Source organism: Bos taurus, chromosome 13 (assembly GCF_002263795.3).
Source record: "Bos taurus isolate L1 Dominette 01449 registration number 42190680 breed Hereford chromosome 13, ARS-UCD2.0, whole genome shotgun sequence".
Taxonomy (NCBI): Eukaryota; Metazoa; Chordata; class Mammalia; order Artiodactyla; family Bovidae; genus Bos; species Bos taurus.
In genome coordinates, this window is record NC_037340.1 from 79,826,827 (window position 1) to 79,839,696 (window position 12,870).

Consider the following 12,870-nt stretch of genomic DNA (forward strand, 5'->3'; position numbering starts at 1 on the left):
TCGTTAAAATGCAGATTCTGACTCAGTGGGTCTGGGGTGGGGCCTGAGCTTCTGTATTTCTAACGAGCTCCCAGGTGAGGCGGCTGCTGCCCAGGCAGCGCTTTTAGATTCTGGCTTAATTGGTCTGGACCGAACCCTGGACACTGGTGTGTATATATATTAAAAAAAAATTTTTTTTTAAGTTCCCCAGGTTATTCTGATGTGCAGCCAAGGTTGGGAAGCACGACTTGCACTCGTGGCTGCGTATTCGAATTTAAATTTTAAATTAGGCTACAGTTGCAGGGTGAACCCACTGGTCCTGGAAGAGCTGGGTAAAAATGCAGATTCCGTAAGTTTTCGCTTCAGGCAGCCCAGGAATCTGTATTTCTGCGCAGCGTCTTTCCCATCCGCCCCCTCTCCTCGCCCGGTCCCGGGACTCCGGCGCCCGTGGTCCGAGACCACACAGAGGAAGCCTGGGGCCAAGAGGGGGGCGGACCCCGCCCGGCAGGTGACCGAGGCGAGGTCCTGGGAGCGGGGGCGGTTGAGCTAATTGGTGTTCTTGCTCAGACTGGCTGGGTCTTGATGAGACCCGAGGGGACCCCTCCTGGCACCAGGTAAATGACATCCAACTGGGAGCAGAACGCCACCTAAGAGACCCAGGTGTTTGCGCTCTTCGGTTGGGGAGTTACTTAAGGCGGGCTGTGGCCGGAGCTTGCCCGAACCTGAGAGTCACGTGGGGCCTTTGGGTAAAAAGGTTCAGCTTTGAACCCGTGGGGGCGGGGCCTGGGAATCCGTATTTGTAACATAGCCGCCGGTGAGTTTTTCTTCAGTGGCTGCTTCGGCCCCGTGCGGTTTCCGCTTCATCCAGTAATTCATTCACCTTTTGTGAAGTTTACCCTTGACAAACCCCAGGGGACTGCCTGCGAGAAGCGAATTTTTATATTTCTCAAAGACAGCTGTTTTCCTCAAATTTCCTGTTGATTTTCAAGTTGTAGATTGATTGTAAACATGTCTGTGTAAAACCCAGTGAAGTCACTCAAGGTTAAATTTTCACGACGTTTATTAAAAGCAACTTTTAAAGCTTTCTTTGGGATGTGTGCCTAAGTGCACATGTGGTGGTGGCGGCCTAGTCGCTAAGTCGTGTCCGACTCTTTCGGCCCCGTGCACTGTAGCCTGCCAGTCTCCCCGTGTCCATGGAATTTCCCAGGCAAGGATACTGGAGCGGGTTGCCCTTTCCTTCTCCAGGGGATCTTCCTGGCCCGGGGTGGAGGGTTGAACCCGCATCTCCTGCGTTTCACTGAAGGCGGGCTCTTTGCTGAGCGAGCCACCAGGGAAGCCCTCCGGGCACACACGCAGGGAAAGCCGCTTCAGGACATCCATGCCGGCTTGTTTGTTGTGTGTCTTTCTGAAATGTCTCAGAAGGATTATTAGGTGGCACTTGTTGCCTCTTGTTGTTCAGTCGCTCAGTCGTGTCCAACTCTTTGCGACCCCATGGACTGCAGCACGCCAGGCTTCCCTGTCTTTCACCATCTCCCAGAGTTTGCTCAAACTCAGTCCATTGAGTCAATGATGCCATCTCACTCCAACCATCTCACTTCACCCTCTGTCACCCCTTCTGCCCTCAATCTTTCCCAGCATCAGGGTCTTTTCCAATGAGTTGGTTCTTCGCATTCAGTTCAGTTCAGTCGCTCAGTGGTGTCTGACTCTTTGCGACCCCATGAATCGCAGCACGCCAGGCCTCCCTGTCCATCACCAACTCCCGGAGTTCACTGAGACTCACGTCCACTGAGTCAGTGATGCCATCCAGCCATCTCATCCTCTGTCGTCCCCTTCTCCTCCTGCCCCCAATCCCTCCCAGCATCAGAGTCTTTTCCAATGAGTCAACTCTTCGCACTTCGCATGAGGTGGCCAAAGTACTGGAGTTTCAGCTTCAGCATCATTCCTTCCAAAGAAATTCCAGGGCTGATCTCCTTCAGAATGGACTGGTTGGATCTCCTTGCAGTCCAAGGGACTCTCAAGAGTCTTCTCCAACACCACAGTTCAAAAACATCAATTCTTCGGCGCTAGCCATCTTCACAGTCCAACTCTCACATCCATACATGACCACAGGAAAAACCATAGCCTTGACTAGACGAACCTTTGTTGGCGAAGTAATGTCTCTGCTTTTGAATATGCTATCTAGGTTGGTCATAACTTTCCTTCCAAGGAGTAAGCGTCTTTTAATTTCATGGCTGCAGTCACCATCTGCAGTGATTTTGGAGCCCAGAAAAATAAAGTCTGACACTGTTTCCACTGTTGCCCCATCTATTTCCCATGAAGTGATGGGACCAGATGCCATGATCTTTGTTTTCTGAATGTTGAGCTTTAAGCCAACTTGTTCACTCTCCACTTTCACTTTCATCAAGAGGCTTTTGAGTTCCTCTTCACTTTCTGCCATAAGGGTGGTGTCATCTGCATATCTGAGGTTATTGATATTTCTCCTGGCAATCTTGATTCCAGCTTGTGTTTCTTCCAGTCCAGCGTTTCTCATGATGTACTCTGCATAGAAGTTAAATAAGCAGGGTGATAATATACAGCCTTGACGTACTCTTTTTCCTATTTGGAACCAGTCTGGTGTTCCATGTCCAGTTCTAACTGTTGCTTCTTGACCTGCATACAGGTTTCTCAAGAGGCAGATCAGGTGGTCTGGTATTCCCATCTCTTGAAGAATTTTCACAGTTTGTTGTGACCCACACAAAGGCTTTGGTGTAGTCAATAAAGCAGAAGTAGATTTTTTTTTTTTAACTCCCTTGCTTTTTTGATGATGTAATGGATGTTGGCAATTTGATCTCTGGTTCCTCTGCCTTTCCTAAATCCAGCTTGAACATCTGGAAGTTCCCCTATCAGGGTTCAAACCTGTGGTGCCTGCACTGGGGGCGTGGAGTCTTATCTGCTGGACTGCTAGGGAAGTTCCTTAGTTACTTCTCATTCTTTATATATATAACTTTTATCTTGATTTTTAAAAAATAGTTGTTAGGTAGTTCCCTTTCTTCACAGAGAAAGTCAATTTTTAAGGCTTGTCACTTTGTAAAAGAAAAATGGAGTATATATGTAATTTTGATAATTTAAGCAAGCATTTTGCCAAGAGATAATGCATGTGAATTATACAGGAGATTTTCCCTAGTCACTCAGCATCTCCTTACAAAGCATTGCAAAGATTCCAGAGTTAGTATCCTATCATTACAAAGCACATGTACTGGGGGAGCCGAGGTGAGAATCCCAGCTCTGAGACCACGTGGCCTTGAGAAAGCTGCCCTGTGCCTCAGTTTTCCCATCAATAAAATGGGGATGCTAATACACCCAGGGTGGTAGCGAGGGTGACTGAACTTCATACGTGTAAAGTACAGGGAACAGTGTCTGCTACAGAGACGGGACTGTAAATGTGAACAGTTATTTATAACAGTAGGGTAAGAGATATAGTTATCTATAATAGCAGCAAATGCTCATCTAGAACTGGTGGTTCCTGCAATTCCCTGGAAGTCCAGTGATTAGGACTCTGGGCTTTCACTGTTGAGGACCCGGGTTTGATCCCTGGTTGGAGAACTAAGATCCCACAAGCTTCATGGTATGACTAAAAAAAAAAAAAAGAATTGGTGGTTCCAGTGAACTTGATACAGATCCTCGTTTTCTGTGGGAATAAACAGGGAGCAAACAAGCGTGTGCTGACATGAGCAGCCCTTCTGAGCTACATATTCTCATGCCTTCGTGCCAGTTTCTTCTCTGGTAAATAAGTACTAATACTCATTTAATTAGTCGAGTAATTTCTTTTCTAAGAGAAATAAATAAAAACACAATTCTCTCTCTGACTGTTCCCAGAGAAGAAAACTATAGCTCATAAGAATTTGAGAAGGTCCAAGCTCACTTACGATGAAAGAAATACAAGTCAAAAATACATTGAAGTACTATTTTATATCCTGTCTGAATAGAAAAGATAAACACACGCACACCCCAGGTTAGTGGAGGGGAGTGAGTGTACGCTGTGGTCCAGCTATTCCTCTCCCAGTGCCCTTTTCAAACTGTGTGTGGGCATCACTGGGGACCTTGTTAAAAAGCAGATTCTGACTCCAGTGCAGAAGAATGACCTGGGGATCATGCTAAATGCAGATTCTGGGCAAGAAATGTGTAACAGGCATTCGGCATCATTAATTATAAGGGTGGTGGTGGTTTAGTTGCTAAGTTGTGTCCGACTCTTCGAGACCCCGTGGACTGTAACTTGCCAGGCTTCTCTGTCTATGGGATTTCCCAGGCAAGAATACTGGACTAGGACTAGATCAAACCTGGGTCTCCTGCACTGCAGGCAGATTCTTTACCGACTAAGCCACCAGGGAAGCCCAATTATTGGAATGAATATTAACCATAAAGTCCTTTTTTTTTTTTTTTTAACCTATCAGCTCAATAAAAATTGGGAATGCTGATAACATCTACTTTTAGTAAGAGTGCAAGGAGGTCAGTCCTCTGGTGCATTGCTGGTGGGAGTGTGAGTGTTTATAGTCCCTTTGGAGGGCAATCTGGCAATGAGTCTTTAGACGCGCCCTGCCAACGGCCTGCCAGGTCCGCTTCCCATCGATTCTGCAGAGAAACGGGTGCACCTGTGCCAAGGGGGCAGGTCTGAGGATGTTTGTTGCAATACCAGTCACAGCAAGAGCCCTTGAGCGACAACCTAAATGCTGACAGTAGAGGAACGGTTAGATTCAACTGTGGCTTAGCCACATCAGACAGCAAATAACAGTACTCAGGCAGATTCATGGTCACAGGCATGGCTAGAGCTCTAGATAAGACTGCACTGAGGAGGAAAAACAAGTCCTACAAAGACATGAAAGTGAAAGTCGCTCAGTCGTGTCCAACTCTTTGTGACCCAGTGGACTGCACAGTCCATGGATTCTCCAGGCCAGAACACTGGAGTGGGTAGCCTTTCCCTTCTCCAGGGGATCTTCCCAACACAGGGATGGAGCCCAGGTCTCCCGCATTGCAGAGCGCGCATGCGTACTGGCCATGAGTTAAGGAAGCTGTGGGCAGGGAGTAGTTTGGAAGGGGGAAGGATTGGAGAGCCTAAAATATTCACAGATGTGCCTAAGAGAACAATATACTCAGTAATTTTTTTTAAATAGGGAGGAGCGGGTTCACATACTACTTTATGGTTAAAAGTTAATAATTAAAATTACTAAATTATGGTTATATCATACAATGGAATAAATTCTTTGTGACCATAAAAATAGTTTCCCTGTGCACGGATAGAATATTCTTCAAGACGCACGCACACACGCAATAGTGTTGTGATCAAATTGAACACATTTACATATATGCACATTCTCGCATAAACCTGTGAATGCAGAGGAGACCAGGTTGCTGGTAATATGAGTTACCTCTGGCGACACGACAGCAGTATTTGTGACGCAGTCATCTGAGTGACGGACATCTTGGCTGTATGCCTTTTCACACTCTTTTAAGTTTGAAAATTTTAAATTTGGCACACGTACAAGAACGTACAAAACATAAACGTGCAATTTAAGGAATGACACCTGAATAACCATCAACACAGGAAGAAGTGGAAGATTCTTAGCATCAAAGACGCCCTTCACGCGTTCCATCTCGGCTTCTCCTTCCTTCAGCCACCTGCTTCCACAATCTCTAATTCTGTGCATTGTTTAAAAACAGCTCCATCAGCTAAATACGTTGCTTAGTATTGCCGCTCGTGGAACGGTATGACTTGACTTTCCTTCCCTTGCTCCTTTAAGCCTGTGAGAGTCAACACGTCACTGCAGGCAGCCGTGGCTCGTTCACTGTCGCCCCGTGAATATATTCACACTTCATCTACACCTTCATTGCCGACGGGTGGTCTCCAATTTGTAATCACGAGCAATGTTGCTACGAACATTCTTGCACAGGTTTCCTGATTCATATGTGTAAGTTTCTCTATGCCCAGAATCTGCATCTTACTAATAACAAAATCCCCTGGTGAGTCTCATGCATGGTAAGTTTGAGAAATGTAGTGTGGGAGGAATTTCCTAGGAAATGCTAAACTCTCCTTCAATGTGGCCATACTAATTTATATCCCTAGCAGCATATATGGGTTATATAGATACACAGCTGAGCCACTGGGCTATCCTGGTGGCTCAGCTGGTAAAGAATCCGCCTGCAATGCAGGAGACCTGGGTTTGATCTCTGGGTTGGGAAGATTCCCTGGAGAAGGGAAAGGCTACCCACTCCAGTATTCTGGCCTGGAGAATTCCATGGACTGTACAGTCCATGGGGTCGCAAAAAGTCCAGACACAACTGAGCAACTTCACTTCACTTTGTCAGAATATATAACTTTTTAAATTAAAATTAAAAAAAAAAGTAGAAGCTAGTTAAATAGTCACCAGTGCTAAGTTGCTTCAGTCGTGTCTGACTCCCAACTCCTTGCGACACTATGGACCATAGGCTGCCAGGCTCCTCTGTCCGTGGGACTCTCCAGGCAAGAATCCTGGAGCGGGTTGCCATTGCCTCCTCCACGATGTAGGGATTGAACCTACATCTCTGGCATCTCCTGCATCAGCAGGTGGATTCTTTGCCTCTAGCGCCACCTGGGCAGCCCGCAGTCACTGGAACACAGTCTTAGCTGAAAATGGAAATAACCATGATAAAAATAACCTCCTCCCCTTTCCTTTCTCCTCCGTCACTCCAGCCCCTCCCCTGCATGGACTAGAGTTTGAAACGATGAGCATGAAGTACTGGAGGAGGATGCTGTGTACGCAACGATGTGGATCAGGACCTTTATGGTGGAAACGGCCTCCGACTCACTGGCTGGCCCCACAGGTGGACGTTCCTGAAGGTAAAGGAACGTTTTCCCAGAACAAGCGTTCTGAACGTCTAGCTGTGCGGCTGGGTGTGGCAGGCCTGGACTCCTCAGTTATCCTACCTGCTCGTGAGAAAAACGCGTTTCCTGTTCCTTTCCGGTGACACTGAAATCACCCAGCCCACTGTCATCCTCAGGCTCTGTTAGTGTCCACACATTAGGTCACACCGCACTCCTCTCACTCGCCAGCAAAGTGATGCTCAAAAGTCTCCAAGCCCGGCTTCAGCAGTACATGAACCGAGAACTTCCAGATGTTCAAGCTGGATTTAGAAAAGGCGGAGGAACCAGAGATCAAATTGCCAACATCCACTGGATCATCAAGAAAGCAAGAGAGTTCCAGAAAAACATCTACTTCTACTTTATTGACTATACCAAAGCCTTTGACCGTGTGGATCACAACAAACTGGAAAATTCTTCAAGAGATGGGAATACCAGACCACCTGACCTGCCTCTTGAGAAACCTGTATGCAGGCCAAGAACCAACAGTTAGAATTGGACATGGAACAACAGACTGGTTCCAAACTGGGAAAGGAGTATGTCAAGGCTGTATATTGTCACCCTGCTTATTTAACTTCTATGCAGAGTACATCATGAGAAACGCTGGGCTGGAAGAAGCACAAGCTGGAGTCAAGACTGCTGGGAGAAATATCAATAACCTCAGATATGCAGATGACACCACCCTTATGGCAGAAAGTGAAGAGGAACTAAAGAGCCTCTTGATGAAAGTGAAAGAGGACAGTTAAAAAGCTGGCTTAAAGCTCAACATTCAGAAAATGAAGATCATGGCATCTGGTCCCATCACTTCATGGGAAATAGATGGGGAAACAGTGGAAACAGTGTCAGATTTTATTTTTCTGGGCTCCAAAATCACTGCTGATGGTGACTGAAGCCATGAAATTAAAAGATGCTTACTACTTGGAAGAAAAGCTATGACCAACCTAGACAGCATATTAAAAAGCAGAGACATTACTTTGTCAACAAGGGTCCATCTAGTCAAAGCTATAGTTTTTCCAATAGTCCTGTATGGATGTGAGAGTTGGACTGTGAAGAAAGCTGAGCACCAAAGAATTGATGCTTTTGAACTGTGGTGTTGGAGAAGACTCTTGAGAGTCCCTTGGACCACAAGGAGATCCAACCAGTCCATCCTAAATGAGATCAGTCCTGGATGTTCACTGGAAGGACGGATGTTGAAGCTGAAACTCCAATACTTTGGCCACCTGATGCGAAGAGCTGACTCATTTGAAAAGACCCTGATGCTGGGAGGGATTGGGGGCAGGAGGAGAAGGGGACAACAGAGGATGAGATGGTTGGATGGCGTCATCGACTCGATGGACGTGAGTTTGAGCAAGCTCCGGGAGTTGGTGATGGGCAGGGAGGTGTGGCGGGCTACAGTCCATGGGGTCGCAGAGTCAGACACGACTGAGCGACTGAACTGAACTGAACTGATGTTATGGCGCACAGACTCCCCGGCTCTGACGTATGCTACTAGCACTTGTTCCAGAACCATTCATTTGTTTAACAAAAATTCATTTGGTTCCATCTGAGTGTGAGGTGCTGTATCGACCTCTAGGAATGCCACAGTAAGCCTTTGAGGAAGTCACAGAGTAGGCAAGAGGAAAAATAAGTAAACAGTTCCACACAGTAGGATAAAGACTCACACAGAGGCCAGGCAAAGCTTCACGTAGGAGGCAGACTCATAACCCCAGAAGTGTAGGAAGAGCAGGTCTTGGGCAGACAGAGAAATGAGGCAAAGAGGGAACAGACCGTGCAGAGATCAGCCACGGCAGTTGGGAGAAACCTGTCTGGCTAGAGGTGGGTGGAATGCTGGAGCAGGAGGTGGGTAGGGAGGAGACACGAAGGCTTTGATGGCAACAGGGTGTAGTGAAACCAGCTCCTGTTTCTTCTTCCCCTCTCTCCCTATTAAACTGGGGCATTTCCAGAGCAGGTCCGAGGCCTGGTCTGGGAAGGTGACCTAACCTCCCCCACCCCGAGAAGCATCGGTAGTGGTGGCAGTGATGGCTGCGATGGTGCCAGTGATCACAGAGGCTCACGTGTGAGCATGTGTGAGCACATCTCACATGCATTATCTCACCCGAGTCCAGCTCTTCAGAGATGTGTGATTTTGAATAAGTCCCTTAACCTCCTCTCTTGAGAGCCCCTTGGACTGCAAGGAGATCCAACCAGTCCATCCTAAAGGAGATCTGTCCTGAGTGTTCATTGGAAGGGCTGATGCTGAAGCTGAAACTCCAATACTTTGGCCACCTGATGCAAAGAGCTGAATCATTTGAAAAGACCCTGATGCTGGGAAAGATTGAGGGCAGGAGGAGAAGGGGACGACAGAGGGTGATATGGTTGGATGGCATCACTGACTCAATGGACTTGCATTTGAGTGAACTCCAGGAGTTGGTGATGGACAGGGAGGCCTGGCATGCTGCGGTTCATGGGGTTGCAAAGAGTCGGACACGACTGAGCAACTGAACTGAACTTAACCTCCTCAAGCCACAGTTTCCTCATCTGTAAAATGAGGATGATAATTCTACCTAACTCGAATAGTTCTTCTGAGTATTAAAAGGGAAATACGTGTAAAGGGGTTGACAATAAAGAATCAAGTATATTAGTTATTATTATTATTATCAACAGCCATCTACCTACTACCCTTACACCATAATAACTTTAAAAACTACTTTAAAATGCAATAGATACTTTAAATATTTTAAATAAAATACTTTAAAATACAAATTATAATCTATTGATTTTATTGAGTATCTACAAAGTGCCTGATTGGCTTGTCTTGTCTTGCTAAACCCATCCTTTAGCCAGGGGTTAGCAAGCTGTGGTCTATGGACCAAAGCTCGCCCATTTGCATGTTTCTGTAAATCAGGTTTTATTGGAACATGGCTCCACTCATTTACATATTTATCTGTGGCTGATTCCTGAGTAATTCAAAGGGTAAAGAACCTGCCTGCAATGTGGGAGACCTGGGTTCGATCCCTGGGTCGGGAAGATCCCTGGAGGAGGGCATGGCAACCTACTCCAGTCTTCTTGCCTGGAGAATCCCATGGACAAAGGAGCCTGGCGGGCTACAGTTCATGGGGTCGCAACGAGTCGGACACGACTGAGCAGCTTCACTTCACTTCACGTGGCTGCTCTTGTGCTAGAACTACAGAACTGAGGGGCTGCAGCAGAGATGATAAATATTTACTGTCAATTATTTCTGTGGAAACCAGCAACTCTTTCTGTTGCCTTATAGGATAAACTCACTGATTAACCTTTGCTATTGGACTGATAGCTCTGACCAAGGTCACAGGGTACTGTGATTGGCCCGGCATGGGACACATGCCCTCCCCGCAGGAAGGCCGGCCCTCACACACTGGAACCCGTTAAGCTCTCAGAAGGAAGGAGAATTCCCCTAGTGGTGGTAGGGGCATCTTTTTGTTTAAAGGAAGCAAGGTTTGCACTATTAGACCGAAAACATCCGAGCTGGCTTTTTAGCCAAGTGCAAGTGCTGAGTCTAAGCAACGACGTGTACATTGATACGGCCCCAAATTCTGCCCAACTGGTGTCCTCAGTAAAGACCAGTGACCACAGATCCCATCAGAGCTTCTCTCTTTGGGAGTGAATCAATTAGAGTTCATTGATTACAAGCAACAGAAACTGCTGGCCAACTGCACCAGATCAGGAATTGACTGGCAGCGTGTGAGGGAGCTGAGAGCATAGCTCGGGCGACAGGGAGACAGGGAGACGGGCCAGAATGAGGTACCGAACGGGGCACGTCCGCTCGGCATGCTGCAGGGGTTCTGCAGTGCTGAAGCTGGAAACCCCTAAGGTGGGCCCTGCTGCTCCCAGAGACTGCCGCTGCTGCCAGCACGCACTGCTGAAGCCTCTTCGGAAATGCCGCTCTTGTGAGTGAGCTCTGAGACCTCCTCTGGTTCTCACTGGCCTTCCCAGGTGCTGTGAGTGGTAAAGACCCCGCCTGCCAGTGCAGGAGACATGAGAGACGTGGGTTCGATCCCTGGCTTGGGAAGATCCCCTGGAGAAGGGAAAGGCTACCTACTCCAGCATTCTGTCCTGGAGAATGCCGTGGACTGTATAGTCCACGGGGCCGCAAAGAGCTGGACATGACTGAGCATTTTCACATGTGTTAGGTACCTAACATACATTACTTTTTGTTTTTCTTTTTAAATTGAAGTATGGTTGCTTTACAATATTATGTGAGTCTCAGGTATACAGTATAGTGATTCAGTAGTTTTGTAGGTTATATTCCATTATAGGTTATTATAAGATAATGGATATGGCTATACCGTTTATCCTTGCTGCCTGTTTTACATGTAGTATGTGTATCTGTTAATCCCACACTCCTAATTTGTCCCCTCTCTTCTCCCCTTTGCTAATTTTCTGTACCTTAACATGCATTATTCTATTTAACATGCATTATTTTATTTAACTCTTCTTTACAGTACTATAAGGCAGGCATGGTTATTACCTCAATTATACAGAAGACGAAACTGAGGTTCAGAGAGGTTACGTCACTTGTCTGGGCCATTTTCATTCTCTGGGATGATACGGAGCTGGGATTCTAACCCACATTGATCTGACTCCAGAGCCTTTCTTCCTAACCACTGGATCCAGGTTCCACTTCTCCACAGGCCTGCTGTACAACCCAGGCTTGTGAGGGCTTTCAGTGATATCCACGTGCACTTCATAGAACCAGCTCTAACAAACTGCTTCAAAGAGCCCACTTTTTTTTTTTTTTTTAACCCTTAGTGGCTCAGATGGTAAAGAATCTGCCTGCAATGCGGGAGACCTGGGTTCGATCCCTGGGTTGGGAAGATCTCCTGGAGGAGGAAATGGCAGCCCACTCCAGTATTCTTGCCTGGAGAATTCCATGGGCAGAGGAGCCTGGCGGCCACAGTCCATAACATTGCAGAGTCGGACACGACGGAAGTGACTTAGCATGCACTCCTGCTGTCTACACTGGATTAGGTGGAAAGGTCTGTAAAGATGATTGCCAACTTACTAACTTGCAAGAACTTTTAATACTGAAAAAATTTTAAGTTCTCATGGATCCTTCAACATAAAAATCTTTCAAATCAACCTGAACTCTGCTGATCTTTCTGAAGACACATAGTAACTTAGAGTCAGGTAGAAGTGAACGGAACCCTCTTTAAGAAAAGGTGTAAACTCTCTTAAAAGCTGAAGCATCTCCAGCGCTTTGTCCCTCTCATGTATCTTCTGGAATGCGCTGAGTCTCAGAGCCAGCAGGGAAAATGCTACTTTGAACCAAAGACGCCCACAGGGAGACTAACAGGTCTTGGGCAGACCAAGTGGGGAGTCCTCTGGGCAGTTTTCTTTCCCTTTCTGAAAAAAGGGAACTGACAAAAATTAAAAAAAAAAAAAAGGAAAAGGAAAAGGAGGTAAGATGTGAAGAAGAGACCAGCTGGATTTGCATTCACAGTTTATAAGGACAAATACTTTTTTCATCATACTTGTGTTGAAAGTGACTTTAAAGTGATATTGTAGGGAAAACTTTGTCTTACTTATTCAGGTAAATGCTAAACGCGGGCTACGCAATTCAGTAGACAATCGTAAATTGAGGACGTTCACAAATAGTCTCCTGTGTTAGCTTTTGCTGTGTCACAACCTCAAAATCTCCATGGCTTTTGACAGCAAATCTTTATGTTCTTTTTCACGGATCTGGGAGTCACTGTGGCCCTGTTGGGTTAGGTTCAGGTCAACTCCATGTGGCTGCTCGTTTTTCCCTGGGTCTTTATCTACACGGGGCATGTTCTTCTCGTGACGGGTCACGAGAGAGTGACAGGAAGAGCCAAGCTGTACAGGCACAGTGAGAACCCCTCTTCCCATCGGCTTCATTGGCCAGAGCAAATCACAAAGCTTCGCCCAGAGCCAACGGGGCCAGGCAGCCACTCTACCCACCACGATACCGACGGGCGACGGTGGGTAAGGATGACTCAGTCCCAGGGAAGGGGGGCCGGGTTGGAAATAGAAACCTAATCTAC

At 46.8% G+C, this 12,870-nt stretch overlaps 1 protein-coding gene across 2 annotated transcripts in view; it reads right to left on the reverse strand.

Annotated features, from left to right (window-relative positions):
- The window catches only part of ZFP64 (ZFP64 zinc finger protein), an 85,990-nt gene that overhangs the window by 30,617 nt on the left and 42,503 nt on the right, over positions 1 to 12,870 (reverse strand). The gene's annotated exons all lie outside the window — the stretch shown is intronic.